At 41.1% G+C, this 13,253-nt stretch overlaps 1 protein-coding gene and 21 non-coding genes across 22 annotated transcripts in view; all 22 read right to left on the minus strand.

The window, feature by feature from the left end:
- The window catches only part of mfsd4aa (major facilitator superfamily domain containing 4Aa), a 74,567-nt gene that overhangs the window by 8,082 nt on the left and 53,232 nt on the right, over window positions 1-13,253 (minus strand). The window lies entirely within an intron of this gene.
- On the minus strand, window positions 227-299 carry trnaf-gaa (transfer RNA phenylalanine (anticodon GAA)). The gene has a single exon. It is a non-coding gene; the product is annotated as a tRNA-Phe (tRNA).
- On the minus strand, window positions 694-766 carry trnaf-gaa (transfer RNA phenylalanine (anticodon GAA)). Its single transcript has one exon. It is a non-coding gene; the product is annotated as a tRNA-Phe (tRNA).
- On the minus strand, window positions 1,179-1,251 carry trnaf-gaa (transfer RNA phenylalanine (anticodon GAA)). Its single transcript has one exon. It is a non-coding gene; the product is annotated as a tRNA-Phe (tRNA).
- On the minus strand, window positions 1,646-1,718 carry trnaf-gaa (transfer RNA phenylalanine (anticodon GAA)). The gene has a single exon. It is a non-coding gene; the product is annotated as a tRNA-Phe (tRNA).
- trnaf-gaa (transfer RNA phenylalanine (anticodon GAA)) lies at window positions 2,113-2,185 on the minus strand. Its single transcript has one exon. It is a non-coding gene; the product is annotated as a tRNA-Phe (tRNA).
- Window positions 3,816-3,888, minus strand: trnaf-gaa (transfer RNA phenylalanine (anticodon GAA)). Its single transcript has one exon. It is a non-coding gene; the product is annotated as a tRNA-Phe (tRNA).
- On the minus strand, window positions 4,276-4,348 carry trnaf-gaa (transfer RNA phenylalanine (anticodon GAA)). Its single transcript has one exon. It is a non-coding gene; the product is annotated as a tRNA-Phe (tRNA).
- Window positions 4,761-4,833, minus strand: trnaf-gaa (transfer RNA phenylalanine (anticodon GAA)). Its single transcript has one exon. It is a non-coding gene; the product is annotated as a tRNA-Phe (tRNA).
- On the minus strand, window positions 5,228-5,300 carry trnaf-gaa (transfer RNA phenylalanine (anticodon GAA)). The gene has a single exon. It is a non-coding gene; the product is annotated as a tRNA-Phe (tRNA).
- On the minus strand, window positions 5,695-5,767 carry trnaf-gaa (transfer RNA phenylalanine (anticodon GAA)). The gene has a single exon. It is a non-coding gene; the product is annotated as a tRNA-Phe (tRNA).
- Window positions 6,162-6,234, minus strand: trnaf-gaa (transfer RNA phenylalanine (anticodon GAA)). Its single transcript has one exon. It is a non-coding gene; the product is annotated as a tRNA-Phe (tRNA).
- Window positions 6,629-6,701, minus strand: trnaf-gaa (transfer RNA phenylalanine (anticodon GAA)). The gene has a single exon. It is a non-coding gene; the product is annotated as a tRNA-Phe (tRNA).
- Window positions 7,096-7,168, minus strand: trnaf-gaa (transfer RNA phenylalanine (anticodon GAA)). Its single transcript has one exon. It is a non-coding gene; the product is annotated as a tRNA-Phe (tRNA).
- trnaf-gaa (transfer RNA phenylalanine (anticodon GAA)) lies at window positions 7,563-7,635 on the minus strand. The gene has a single exon. It is a non-coding gene; the product is annotated as a tRNA-Phe (tRNA).
- trnaf-gaa (transfer RNA phenylalanine (anticodon GAA)) lies at window positions 8,030-8,102 on the minus strand. The gene has a single exon. It is a non-coding gene; the product is annotated as a tRNA-Phe (tRNA).
- Window positions 8,515-8,587, minus strand: trnaf-gaa (transfer RNA phenylalanine (anticodon GAA)). The gene has a single exon. It is a non-coding gene; the product is annotated as a tRNA-Phe (tRNA).
- trnaf-gaa (transfer RNA phenylalanine (anticodon GAA)) lies at window positions 9,000-9,072 on the minus strand. Its single transcript has one exon. It is a non-coding gene; the product is annotated as a tRNA-Phe (tRNA).
- Window positions 10,703-10,775, minus strand: trnaf-gaa (transfer RNA phenylalanine (anticodon GAA)). Its single transcript has one exon. It is a non-coding gene; the product is annotated as a tRNA-Phe (tRNA).
- trnaf-gaa (transfer RNA phenylalanine (anticodon GAA)) lies at window positions 11,188-11,260 on the minus strand. The gene has a single exon. It is a non-coding gene; the product is annotated as a tRNA-Phe (tRNA).
- On the minus strand, window positions 11,673-11,745 carry trnaf-gaa (transfer RNA phenylalanine (anticodon GAA)). Its single transcript has one exon. It is a non-coding gene; the product is annotated as a tRNA-Phe (tRNA).
- On the minus strand, window positions 12,158-12,230 carry trnaf-gaa (transfer RNA phenylalanine (anticodon GAA)). The gene has a single exon. It is a non-coding gene; the product is annotated as a tRNA-Phe (tRNA).

The following is a 13,253-nucleotide window of genomic DNA, read 5'->3' on the forward strand; positions in this document are numbered from 1 at the left end:
CAAAATGATGGAACATCAAAATAGAGTGAAATGATTGAGAAGGAAGACATGATGTCATGTCATCATCTGAAGAAGGGCAATGATACATCAACGATCCAACAACAGGAACATGTCACAGCCATGCATGTGTGGCAGGAAAACCCACACAGACTAATCCTAATATCAGTGTCTGAGACAAGAACCCTTATTATGGTAGCAATGTGCATCCAAAAGCCTGCCAGGTTCTTGCCGAAACCCGGGATCGAACCAGGGACCTTTAGATCTTCAGTCTAACGCTCTCCCAACTGAGCTATTTCGGCACAAAAGTTTATATTGTGGACTGGCCGAAAGGGGAAAATTACGGAACACTGTCAAAAATGAATCTTGACCACTGTCAATCTTGAAAAATGGATTCCTCAGAACAAAGAAGAACCATCTGTCTTTCTCATTGTTACCTGACTGAATGTCAGTAAAGTAGGAACTAATGTTTGTTCTGGACCACTAAGCAAAATGATGGAACATCAAAATAGAGTGAAATGATGTCATGTCATAATCTGAAGAAGGGCAACGATACATCAACGATCCAACAACAGGAACATGTCACAGCCATGCATGTGTAGCAGGAAAACCCACACAGACTAATCCTACTATCAGTGTCTGAGACAAGAACCCTTATTATGGTAGCAATGTGCGTCCAAAAGCCTGCCAGGTTCTTGCCGAAACCCGGGATCGAACCAGGGACCTTTAGATCTTCAGTCTAACGCTCTCCCAACTGAGCTATTTCGGCACAAAAGTTTGCATTGTGGGCTGGCCGAAAGGTGAAAATTACGCAACACTGTCAAAAATGAATCTTGACCACTGTCAATCTTGAAAAATGGATTCCTCAGAACAAAGAAGAACCATCTGTCTTTCTCATTGTTACCTGACTGAATGTCAGTAAAGTAGGACCTAATGTTTGTTCTGGACCACTAAGCAAAATGATGGAACATCAAAATAGAGTGAAATGATTGAGAAGGAAGACGTGATGTCATGTCATCATCTGAAGAAGGGCAACGATACATCAACGATCCAACAACAGGAACATGTCACAGCCATGCATGTGTGGCAGGAAAACCCACACAGACTAATCCTAATATCAGTGTCTGAGACAAGAACCCTTATTATGGTAGCAATGTGCATCCAAAAGCCTGCCAGGTTCTTGCCGAAACCCGGGATCGAACCAGGGACCTTTAGATCTTCAGTCTAACGCTCTCCCAACTGAGCTATTTCGGCACAAAAGTTTGTATTGTGGGCTGGCCGAAAGGTGAAAATTACGCAACACTGTCAAAAATGAATCTTGACCACTGTCAATCTTGAAAAATGGATTCCTCAGAACAAAGAAGAACCATCTGTCTTTCTCATTGTTACCTGACTGAATGTCAGTAAAGTAGGAACTAATGTTTGTTCTGGACCACTAAGCAAAATGATGGAACATCAAAATAGAGTGAAATGATGTCATGTCATCATCTGAAGAAGGGCAACGATACATCAACGATCCAACAACAGGAACATGTCACAGCCATGCATGTGTGGCAGGAAAACCCACACAGACTAATCCCAATATCAGTGTCTGAGACAAGAACACTTATTATGGTAGCAATTTACGTCCAAAAGCCTGCCAGGTTCTTGCCGAAACCCGGGATCGAACCAGGGACCTTTAGATCTTCAGTCTAACGCTCTCCCAACTGAGCTATTTCGGCACAAAAGTTTGTAATGTGGGCTGGCCGAAAGGTGAAAATTACGGAACACTGTCAAAAATGAATCTTGACCACTGTCAATCTTGAAAAATGGATTCCTCAGAACAAAGAAGAACCATCTGTCTTTCTCATTGTTACCTGACTGAATGTCAGTAAAGTAGGAACTAATGTTTGTTCTGGACCACTAAGCAAAATGATGGAACATCAAAATAGAGTGAAATGATGTCATGTCATCATCTGAAGAAGGGTAACGATCCATCAACGATCCAACAACAGGAACATGTCACAGCCATGCATGTGTGGCAGGAAAACCCACACAGACGAATCCCAATATCAGTGTCTGAGACAAGAACACTTATTATGGTAGCAATTTACGTCCAAAAGCCTGCCAGGTTCCTGCCGAAACCCGGGATCGAACCAGGGACCTTTAGATCTTCAGTCTAACGCTCTCCCAACTGAGCTATTTCGGCACAAAAGTTTGCATTGTGGGCTGGCCGAAAGGTGAAAATTACGCAACACTGTCAAAAATGAATCTTGACCACTGTCAATCTTGAAAAATGGATTCCTCAGAACAAAGAAGAACCATCTGTCTTTGTGTGGGAGCTGCAAAGCTCCCACACTATGTTATCTTCGCTCTTTATATATTATTATTATTTCGCCGTTTTTCGTAGTGTAACTAGTCCTACACGATTTGTCGTATCACCTTCGTTTCAATGTCAAATTGTACATATCCATAAGGAGATGTGTGCTATTACTTTTCATATCTCTAACATATTCCATTGATTTTATATAATTTTTTAAAACATTAAAATTTATAATGGAAAGTCAATGGGAGCAATGTTTGAAAGCTCATATCTCAAAAAGTAAAAGTGCTAAAGTATTCAAACTTCAACTACAGGTGGCCCATGAGCAAATGCTTCACATATTGTAAAGGATGATCTGTAGCGCCACCATGTGGTCAGTTATTACATGTTTTACATTTTGGCTTATAACTCATGAACCGTAAGGCGTATTCAAACAATCTTTGCACAGTGTGTTCCTTGGATGGTACCAAGTAGACTGATATAGGCCACGCCCATTTGCGTCTAGAACATTTTTCCGCCATTTTGATTTTTTTTAAAAATACATTTTTTACTACCTTTGGCACATTTTTCATCCAATCTTCACCAAACTTGGTACACAACATGTTTAGAGGACCCCGAACACAGCTATTATCTTCGTTTTGTGGTAACCCTTACCGTTTGTCCGTAATTGGTTAGCAAACTTTTGAGGGCGTGGCCTGATGCATTTAACGATCAATAACTCTTCAATGCCGATTCGGATCGCCACCAAATTTGATAATCTTGTACACATGGTGGCACTGTACCATTATGTAAAATTTGATACAATTTTACCAAATGGGGGCGCTACTGTAATATTATAACACAATATTCCTACAGTTCTGTTGTCTTCAATGAAATGAAACTTGGTACATTAGTTCTCCATGTCAATGTGTACTATATAGGGAAACATGGAGCCAATAGCCCCACCTTGTGGCCATTAGTGAAACACCAACATATGACTTATTAAGTTCCATATCTTTTAATGTCAACCTTCTATGATGACAGCAGAATTGTACAGATGGGGATATTGAACACCTTTGTGGTATTTAATGAAACTTCACCTGTAGGTGGCGCCACAAAATGTTGAATAATTGCTGCTCCAACAGAAATCTGCAGTGAAGGTAGCAATAACAGTAATGGTGGCAGCGGCTGCATCTGGCAGTTTGCGAGGGATGCGTCTGCCAGTTTGCAGCTCCCACACGCAATTTCTTATGAAATTGCTAAATTTTCTAGTTCTCATTGTTACCTGACTGAATGTCAGTAAAGTAGGAACTAATGTTTGTTCTGGACCACTAAGCAAAATGATGGAACATCAAAATAGAGTGAAATGATGTCATGTTGAAGAAGGGCAACGATACATCAACGATCCAACAACAGGAACATGTCACAGCCATGCATGTGTGGCAGGAAAACCCACACAGACTAATCCCAATATCAGTGTCTGAGACAAGAACACTTATTATGGTAGCAATTTACGTCCAAAAGCCTGCCAGGTTCCTGCCGAAACCCGGGATCGAACCAGGGACCTTTAGATCTTCAGTCTAACGCTCTCCCAACTGAGCTATTTCGGCACAAAAGTTTGTATTGTGGGCTGGCCGAAAGGTGAAAATTACGGAACACTGCCAAAAATGAATCTTGACCACTGTCAATCTTGAAAAATGGATTCCTCAGAACAAAGAAGAACCATCTGTCTTTCTCATTGTTACCTGACTGAATGTCAGTAAAGTAGGAACTAATGTTTGTTCTGGACCACTAAGCAAAATGATGGAACATCAAAATAGAGTGAAATGATGTCATGTTGAAGAAGGGCAACGATACATCAATGATCCAACAACAGGAACATGTCACAGCCATGCATGTGTGGCAGGAAAACCCACACAGACTAATACCAATATCAGTGTCTGAGACAAGAACACTTATTATGGTAGCAATTTACGTCCAAAAGCCTGCCAGGTTCCTGCCGAAACCCGGGATCGAACCAGGGACCTTTAGATCTTCAGTCTAACGCTCTCCCAACTGAGCTATTTCGGCACAAAAGTTTGCATTGTGGGCTGGCCGAAAGGTGAAAATTACGCAACACTGTCAAAAATGAATCTTGACCACTGTCAATCTTGAAAAATGGATTCCTCAGAACAAAGAAGAACCATCTGTCTTTCTCATTGTTACCTGACTGAATGTCAGTAAAGTAGGACCTAATGTTTGTTCTGGACCACTAAGCAAAATGATGGAACATCAAAATAGAGTGAAATGATTGAGAAGGAAGACGTGATGTCATGTCATCATCTGAAGAAGGGCAACGATACATCAACGATCCAACAACAGGAACATGTCACAGCCATGCATGTGTGGCAGGAAAACCCACACAGACTAATCCTAATATCAGTGTCTGAGACAAGAACCCTTATTATGGTAGCAATGTGCATCCAAAAGCCTGCCAGGTTCTTGCCGAAACCCGGGATCGAACCAGGGACCTTTAGATCTTCAGTCTAACGCTCTCCCAACTGAGCTATTTCGGCACAAAAGTTTGTATTGTGGGCTGGCCGAAAGGTGAAAATTACGCAACACTGTCAAAAATGAATCTTGACCACTGTCAATCTTGAAAAATGGATTCCTCAGAACAAAGAAGAACCATCTGTCTTTCTCATTGTTACCTGACTGAATGTCAGTAAAGTAGGAACTAATGTTTGTTCTGGACCACTAAGCAAAATGATGGAACATCAAAATAGAGTGAAATGATGTCATGTCATCATCTGAAGAAGGGCAACGATACATCAACGATCCAACAACAGGAACATGTCACAGCCATGCATGTGTGGCAGGAAAACCCACACAGACTAATCCCAATATCAGTGTCTGAGACAAGAACACTTATTATGGTAGCAATTTACGTCCAAAAGCCTGCCAGGTTCTTGCCGAAACCCGGGATCGAACCAGGGACCTTTAGATCTTCAGTCTAACGCTCTCCCAACTGAGCTATTTCGGCACAAAAGTTTGTAATGTGGGCTGGCCGAAAGGTGAAAATTACGGAACACTGTCAAAAATGAATCTTGACCACTGTCAATCTTGAAAAATGGATTCCTCAGAACAAAGAAGAACCATCTGTCTTTCTCATTGTTACCTGACTGAATGTCAGTAAAGTAGGAACTAATGTTTGTTCTGGACCACTAAGCAAAATGATGGAACATCAAAATAGAGTGAAATGATGTCATGTCATAATCTGAAGAAGGGCAACGATACATCAACGATCCAACAACAGGAACATGTCACAGCCATGCATGTGTAGCAGGAAAACCCACACAGACTAATCCTACTATCAGTGTCTGAGACAAGAACCCTTATTATGGTAGCAATGTGCGTCCAAAAGCCTGCCAGGTTCTTGCCGAAACCCGGGATCGAACCAGGGACCTTTAGATCTTCAGTCTAACGCTCTCCCAACTGAGCTATTTCGGCACAAAAGTTTGTATTGTGGACTGGCCGAAAGGTGAAAATTACGGAACACTGTCAAAAATGAATTTTGACCACTGTCAATCTTGAAAAATGGATTCCTCAGAACAAAGAAGAACCATCTGTCTTTCTCATTGTTACCTGACTGAATGTCAGTAAAGTAGGAACTAATGTTTGTTCTGGACCACTAAGCAAAATGATGGAACATCAAAATAGAGTGAAATGATGTCATGTCATCATCTGAAGAAGGGCAACGATCCATCAACGATCCAACAACAGGAACATGTCACAGCCATGCATGTGTGGCAGGAAAACCCACACAGACTAATCTTAATATCAGTGTCTGAGACAAGAACCCTTATTATGGTAGCAATGTGCATCCAAAAGCCTGCCAGGTTCTTGCCGAAACCCGGGATCGAACCAGGGACCTTTAGATCTTCAGTCTAACGCTCTCCCAACTGAGCTATTTCGGCACAAAAGTTTGTATTGTGGGCTGGCCGAAAGGTGAAAATTACGCAACACTGTCAAAAATGAATCTTGACCACTGTCAATCTTGAAAAATGGATTCCTCAGAACAACGATGAACCATCTGTCTTTCTCATTGTTACCTGACTGAATGTCAGTAAAGTAGGAACTAATGTTTGTTCTGGACCACTAAGCAAAATGATGGAACATCAAAATAGAGTGAAATGATGTCATGTCATCATCTGAAGAAGGGCAACGATACATCAACGATCCAACAACAGGAACATGTCACAGCCATGCATGTGTGGCAGGAAAACCCACACAGACTAATCCCAATATCAGTGTCTGAGACAAGAACACTTATTATGGTAGCAATTTACGTCCAAAAGCCTGCCAGGTTCTTGCCGAAACCCGGGATCGAACCAGGGACCTTTAGATCTTCAGTCTAACGCTCTCCCAACTGAGCTATTTCGGCACAAAAGTTTGTAATGTGGGCTGGCCGAAAGGTGAAAATTACGGAACACTGTCAAAAATGAATCTTGACCACTGTCAATCTTGAAAAATGGATTCCTCAGAACAAAGAAGAACCATCTGTCTTTCTCATTGTTACCTGACTGAATGTCAGTAAAGTAGGAACTAATGTTTGTTCTGGACCACTAAGCAAAATGATGGAACATCAAAATAGAGTGAAATGATGTCATGTCATAATCTGAAGAAGGGCAACGATACATCAACGATCCAACAACAGGAACATGTCACAGCCATGCATGTGTAGCAGGAAAACCCACACAGACTAATCCTACTATCAGTGTCTGAGACAAGAACCCTTATTATGGTAGCAATGTGCGTCCAAAAGCCTGCCAGGTTCTTGCCGAAACCCGGGATCGAACCAGGGACCTTTAGATCTTCAGTCTAACGCTCTCCCAACTGAGCTATTTCGGCACAAAAGTTTGTATTGTGGACTGGCCGAAAGGTGAAAATTACGGAACACTGTCAAAAATGAATTTTGACCACTGTCAATCTTGAAAAATGGATTCCTCAGAACAAAGAAGAACCATCTGTCTTTCTCATTGTTACCTGACTGAATGTCAGTAAAGTAGGAACTAATGTTTGTTCTGGACCACTAAGCAAAATGATGGAACATCAAAATAGAGTGAAATGATGTCATGTCATCATCTGAAGAAGGGTAACGATCCATCAACGATCCAACAACAGGAACATGTCACAGCCATGCATGTGTGGCAGGAAAACCCACACAGACTAATCCTACTATCAGTGTCTGAGACAAGAACCCTTATTATGGTAGCAATGTGCGTCCAAAAGCCTGCCAGGTTCTTGCCGAAACCCGGGATCGAACCAGGGACCTTTAGATCTTCAGTCTAACGCTCTCCCAACTGAGCTATTTCGGCACAAAAGTTTGTATTGTGGACTGGCCGAAAGGTGAAAATTACGGAACACTGTCAAAAATGAATTTTGACCACTGTCAATCTTGAAAAATGGATTCCTCAGAACAAAGAAGAACCATCTGTCTTTCTCATTGTTACCTGACTGAATGTCAGTAAAGTAGGAACTAATGTTTGTTCTGGACCACTAAGCAAAATGATGGAACATCAAAATAGAGTGAAATGATGTCATGTCATCATCTGAAGAAGGGTAACGATCCATCAACGATCCAACAACAGGAACATGTCACAGCCATGCATGTGTGGCAGGAAAACCCACACAGACGAATCCCAATATCAGTGTCTGAGACAAGAACACTTATTATGGTAGCAATTTACGTCCAAAAGCCTGCCAGGTTCCTGCCGAAACCCGGGATCGAACCAGGGACCTTTAGATCTTCAGTCTAACGCTCTCCCAACTGAGCTATTTCGGCACAAAAGTTTGTATTGTGGGCTGGCCGAAAGGTGAAAATTACGGAACACTGTCAAAAATGAATCTTGACCACTGTCAATCTTGAAAAATGGATTCCTCAGAACAAAGAAGAACCATCTGTCTTTCTCATTGTTACCTGACTGAATGTCAGTAAAGTAGGAACTAATGTTTGTTCTGGACCACTAAGCAAAATGATGGAACATCAAAATAGAGTGAAATGATTGAGAAGGAAGACATGATGTCATGTCATCATCTGAAGAAGGGCAACGATACATCAACGATCCAACAACAGGAACATGTCACAGCCATGCATGTGTGGCAGGAAAACCCACACAGACTAATCCTAATATCAGTGTCTGAGACAAGAACCCTTATTATGGTAGCAATGTGCATCCAAAAGCCTGCCAGGTTCTTGCCGAAACCCGGGATCGAACCAGGGACCTTTAGATCTTCAGTCTAACGCTCTCCCAACTGAGCTATTTCGGCACAAAAGTTTGTATTGTGGGCTGGCCGAAAGGTGAAAATTACGGAACACTGTCAAAAATGAATCTTGACCACTGTCAATCTTGAAAAATGGATTCCTCAGAACAAAGAAGAACCATCTGTCTTTCTCATTGTTACCTGACTGAATGTCAGTAAAGTAGGAACTAATGTTTGTTCTGGACCACTAAGCAAAATGATGGAACATCAAAATAGAGTGAAATGATTGAGAAGGAAGACATGATGTCATGTCATCATCTGAAGAAGGGCAACGATACATCAACGATCCAACAACAGGAACATGTCACAGCCATGCATGTGTGGCAGGAAAACCCACACAGACTAATCCTAATATCAGTGTCTGAGACAAGAACCCTTATTATGGTAGCAATGTGCATCCAAAAGCCTGCCAGGTTCTTGCCGAAACCCGGGATCGAACCAGGGACCTTTAGATCTTCAGTCTAACGCTCTCCCAACTGAGCTATTTCGGCACAAAAGTTTATATTGTGGACTGGCCGAAAGGTGAAAATTACGGAACACTGTCAAAAATGAATCTTGACCACTGTCAATCTTGAAAAATGGATTCCTCAGAACAAAGAAGAACCATCTGTCTTTGTGTGGGAGCTGCAAAGCTCCCACACTATGTTATCTTCGCTCTTTATATATTATTATTATTTCGCCGTTTTTCGTAGTGTAACTAGTCCTACACGATTTGTCGTATCACCTTCGTTTCAATGTCAAATTGTACATATCCATAAGGAGATGTGTGCTATTACTTTTCATATCTCTAACATATTCCATTGATTTTATATAATTTTTTAAAACATTAAAATTTATAATGGAAAGTCAATGGGAGCAATGTTTGAAAGCTCATATCTCAAAAAGTAAAAGTGCTAAAGTATTCAAACTTCAACTACAGGTGGCCCATGAGCAAATGCTTCACATATTGTAAAGAATGATCTGTAGCGCCACCATGTGGTCAGTTATTACATGTTTTACATTTTGGCTTATAACTCATGAACCGTAAGGCGTATTCAAACAATCTTTGCACAGTGTGTTCCTTGGATGGTACCAAGTAGACTGATATAGGCCACGCCCATTTGCGTCTAGAACATTTTTCCGCCATTTTGATTTTTTTGAAAAGTACATTTTTTACTACTTTTGGCACATTTTTCATCCAATCTTCACCAAACTTGGTACACAACATGTTTAGAGGACCCCGAACACAGCTATTATCTTCGTTTTGTGGTAACCCTTACCGTTTGTCCGTAATTGGTTAGCAAACTTTTGAGGGCGTGGCCTGATGCATTTAACAATCAATAACTCTTCAATGCCGATTCGGATCGCCACCAAATTTGATAATCTTGTACACATGGTGGCACTGTACCATTATGTAAAATTTGATACAATTTTACCAAATGGGGGCGCTACTGTAATATTATAACACAATATTCCTACAGTTCTGTTGTCTTCAATGAAATGAAACTTGGTACATTAGTTCTCCATGTCAATGTGTACGATATAGTGAAACATGGAGCCAATAGCCCCACCTTGTGGCCATTAGTGAAACACCAACATATGACTTATTAAGTTCCATATCTTTTAATGTCAACCTTCTATGATGACAGCAGAATTGTACAGATGGGGATATTGAACACCTTTGTGGTATTTAATGAAACTTCACCTGTAGGTGGCGCCACAAAATGTTGAATAATTGCTGCTCCAACAGAAATCTGCAGTGAAGGTAGCAATAACAGTAATGGTGGCAGCGGCTGCATCTGGCAGTTTGCGAGGGATGCGTCTGCCAGTTTGCAGCTCCCACACGCAATTTCTTATGAAATTGCTAAATTTTCTAGTTCTCATTGTTACCTGACTGAATGTCAGTAAAGTAGGAACTAATGTTTGTTCTGGACCACTAAGCAAAATGATGGAACATCAAAATAGAGTGAAATGATGTCATGTTGAAGAAGGGCAACGATACATCAACGATCCAACAACAGGAACATGTCACAGCCATGCATGTGTGGCAGGAAAACCCACACAGACTAATCCCAATATCAGTGTCTGAGACAAGAACACTTATTATGGTAGCAATTTACGTCCAAAAGCCTGCCAGGTTCCTGCCGAAACCCGGGATCGAACCAGGGACCTTTAGATCTTCAGTCTAACACTCTCCCAACTGAGCTATTTCGGCACAAAAGCTTATAATGTGGGCTGGCCGAAAGGTGAAAATTACGGAACACTGTCAAAAATGAATCTTGACCACTGTCAATCTTGAAAAATGGATTCCTCAGAACAAAGAAGAACCATCTGTCTTTCTCATTGTTACCTGACTGAATGTCAGTAAAGTAGGAACTAATGTTTGTTCTGGACCACTAAGCAAAATGATGGAACATCAAAATAGAGTGAAATGATTGAGAAGGAAGACATGATGTCATGTCATCATCTGAAGAAGGGCAACGATACATCAACGATCCAACAACAGGAACATGTCACAGCCATGCATGTGTGGCAGGAAAACCCACACAGACTAATCCTACTATCAGTGTCTGAGACAAGAACCCTTATTATGGTAGCAATGTGCGTCCAAAAGCCTGCCAGGTTCTTGCCGAAACCCGGGATCGAACCAGGGACCTTTAGATCTTCAGTCTAACGCTCTCCCAACTGAGCTATTTCGGCACAAAAGTTTGTATTGTGGGCTGGCCGAAAGGTGAAAATTACGCAACACTGTCAAAAATGAATCCTGACCACTGTCAATCTTGAAAAATGGATTCCTCAGAACAACGATGAACCATCTGTCTTTCTCATTGTTACCTGACTGAATGTCAGTAAAGTAGGAACTAATGTTTGTTCTGGACCACTAAGCAAAATGATGGAACATCAAAATAGAGTGAAATGATTGAGAAGGAAGACATGATGTCATGTCATCATCTGAAGAAGGGCAACGATCCATCAACGATCCAACAACAGGAACATGTCACAGCCATGCATGTGTGGCAGGAAAACCCACACAGACTAATCCCAATATCAGTGTCTGAGACAAGAACACTTATTATGGTAGCAATTTACGTCCAATAGCCTGCCAGGTTCTTGCCGAAACCCGGGATCGAAGCAGGGACCTTTAGATCTTCAGTCTAACGCTCTCCCAACTGAGCTATTTCGGCACAAAAGTTTGTATTGTGGGCTGGCCGAAAGGTGAAAATTACGGAACACTGTCAAAAATGAATCTTGACCACTGTCAATCTTGAAAAATGGATTCCTCAGAACAAAGAAGAACCATCTGTCTTTCTCATTGTTACCTGACTGAATGTCAGTAAAGTAGGAACTAATGTTTGTTCTGGACCACTAAGCAAAATGATGGAACATCAAAATAGAGTGAAATGATTGAGAAGGAAGACATGATGTCATGTCATCATCTGAAGAAGGGCAACGATACATCAACGATCCAACAACAGGAACATGTCACAGCCATGCATGTGTGGCAGGAAAACCCACACAGACTAATCCTAATATCAGTGTCTGAGACAAGAACCCTTATTATGGTAGCAATGTGCATCCAAAAGCCTGCCAGGTTCTTGCCGAAACCCGGGATCGAACCAGGGACCTTTAGATCTTCAGTCTAACGCTCTCCCAACTGAGCTATTTCGGCACAAAAGTTTATATTGTGGACTGGCCGAAAGGTGAAAATTACGGAACACTGTCAAAAATGAATCTTGACCACTGTCAATCTTGAAAAATGGATTCCTCAGAACAAAGAAGAACCATCTGTCTTTGTGTGGGAGCTGCAAAGCTCCCACACTATGTTATCTTCGCTCTTTATATATTATTATTATTTCGCCGTTTTTCGTAGTGTAACTAGTCCTACACGATTTGTCGTATCACCTTCGTTTCAATGTCAAATTGTACATATCCATAAGGAGATGTGTGCTATTACTTTTCATATCTCTAACATATTCCATTGATTTTATATAATTTTTTAAAACATTAAAATTTATAATGGAAAGTCAATGGGAGCAATGTTTGAAAGCTCATATCTCAAAAAGTAAAAGTGCTAAAGTATTCAAACTTCAACTACAGGTGGCCCATGAGCAAATGCTTCACATATTGTAAAGAATGATCTGTAGCGCCACCATGTGGTCAGTTATTACATGTTTTACATTTTGGCTTATAACTCATGAACCGTAAGGCGTATTCAAACAATCTTTGCACAGTGTGTTCCTTGGATGGTACCAAGTAGACTGATATAGGCCACGCCCATTTGCGTCTAGAACATTTTTCCGCCATTTTGATTTTTTTGAAAAGTACATTTTTTACTACTTTTGGCACATTTTTCATCCAATCTTCACCAAACTTGGTACACAACATGTTTAGAGGACCCCGAACACAGCTATTATCTTCGTTTTGTGGTAACCCTTACCGTTTGTCCGTAATTGGTTAGCAAACTTTTGAGGGCGTGGCCTGATGCATTTAACAATCAATAACTCTTCAATGCCGATTCGGATCGCCACCAAATTTGATAATCTTGTACACATGGTGGCACTGTACCATTATGTAAAATTTGATACAATTTTACCAAATGGGGGCGCTACTGTAATATTATAACACAATATTCCTACAGTTCTGTTGTCTTCAATGAAATGAAACTTGGTACATTAGTTCTCCATGTCAATGT

This window comes from Scomber japonicus, chromosome 3 (assembly GCF_027409825.1).
Source record: "Scomber japonicus isolate fScoJap1 chromosome 3, fScoJap1.pri, whole genome shotgun sequence".
Classification (NCBI taxonomy): domain Eukaryota; kingdom Metazoa; phylum Chordata; class Actinopteri; order Scombriformes; family Scombridae; genus Scomber; species Scomber japonicus.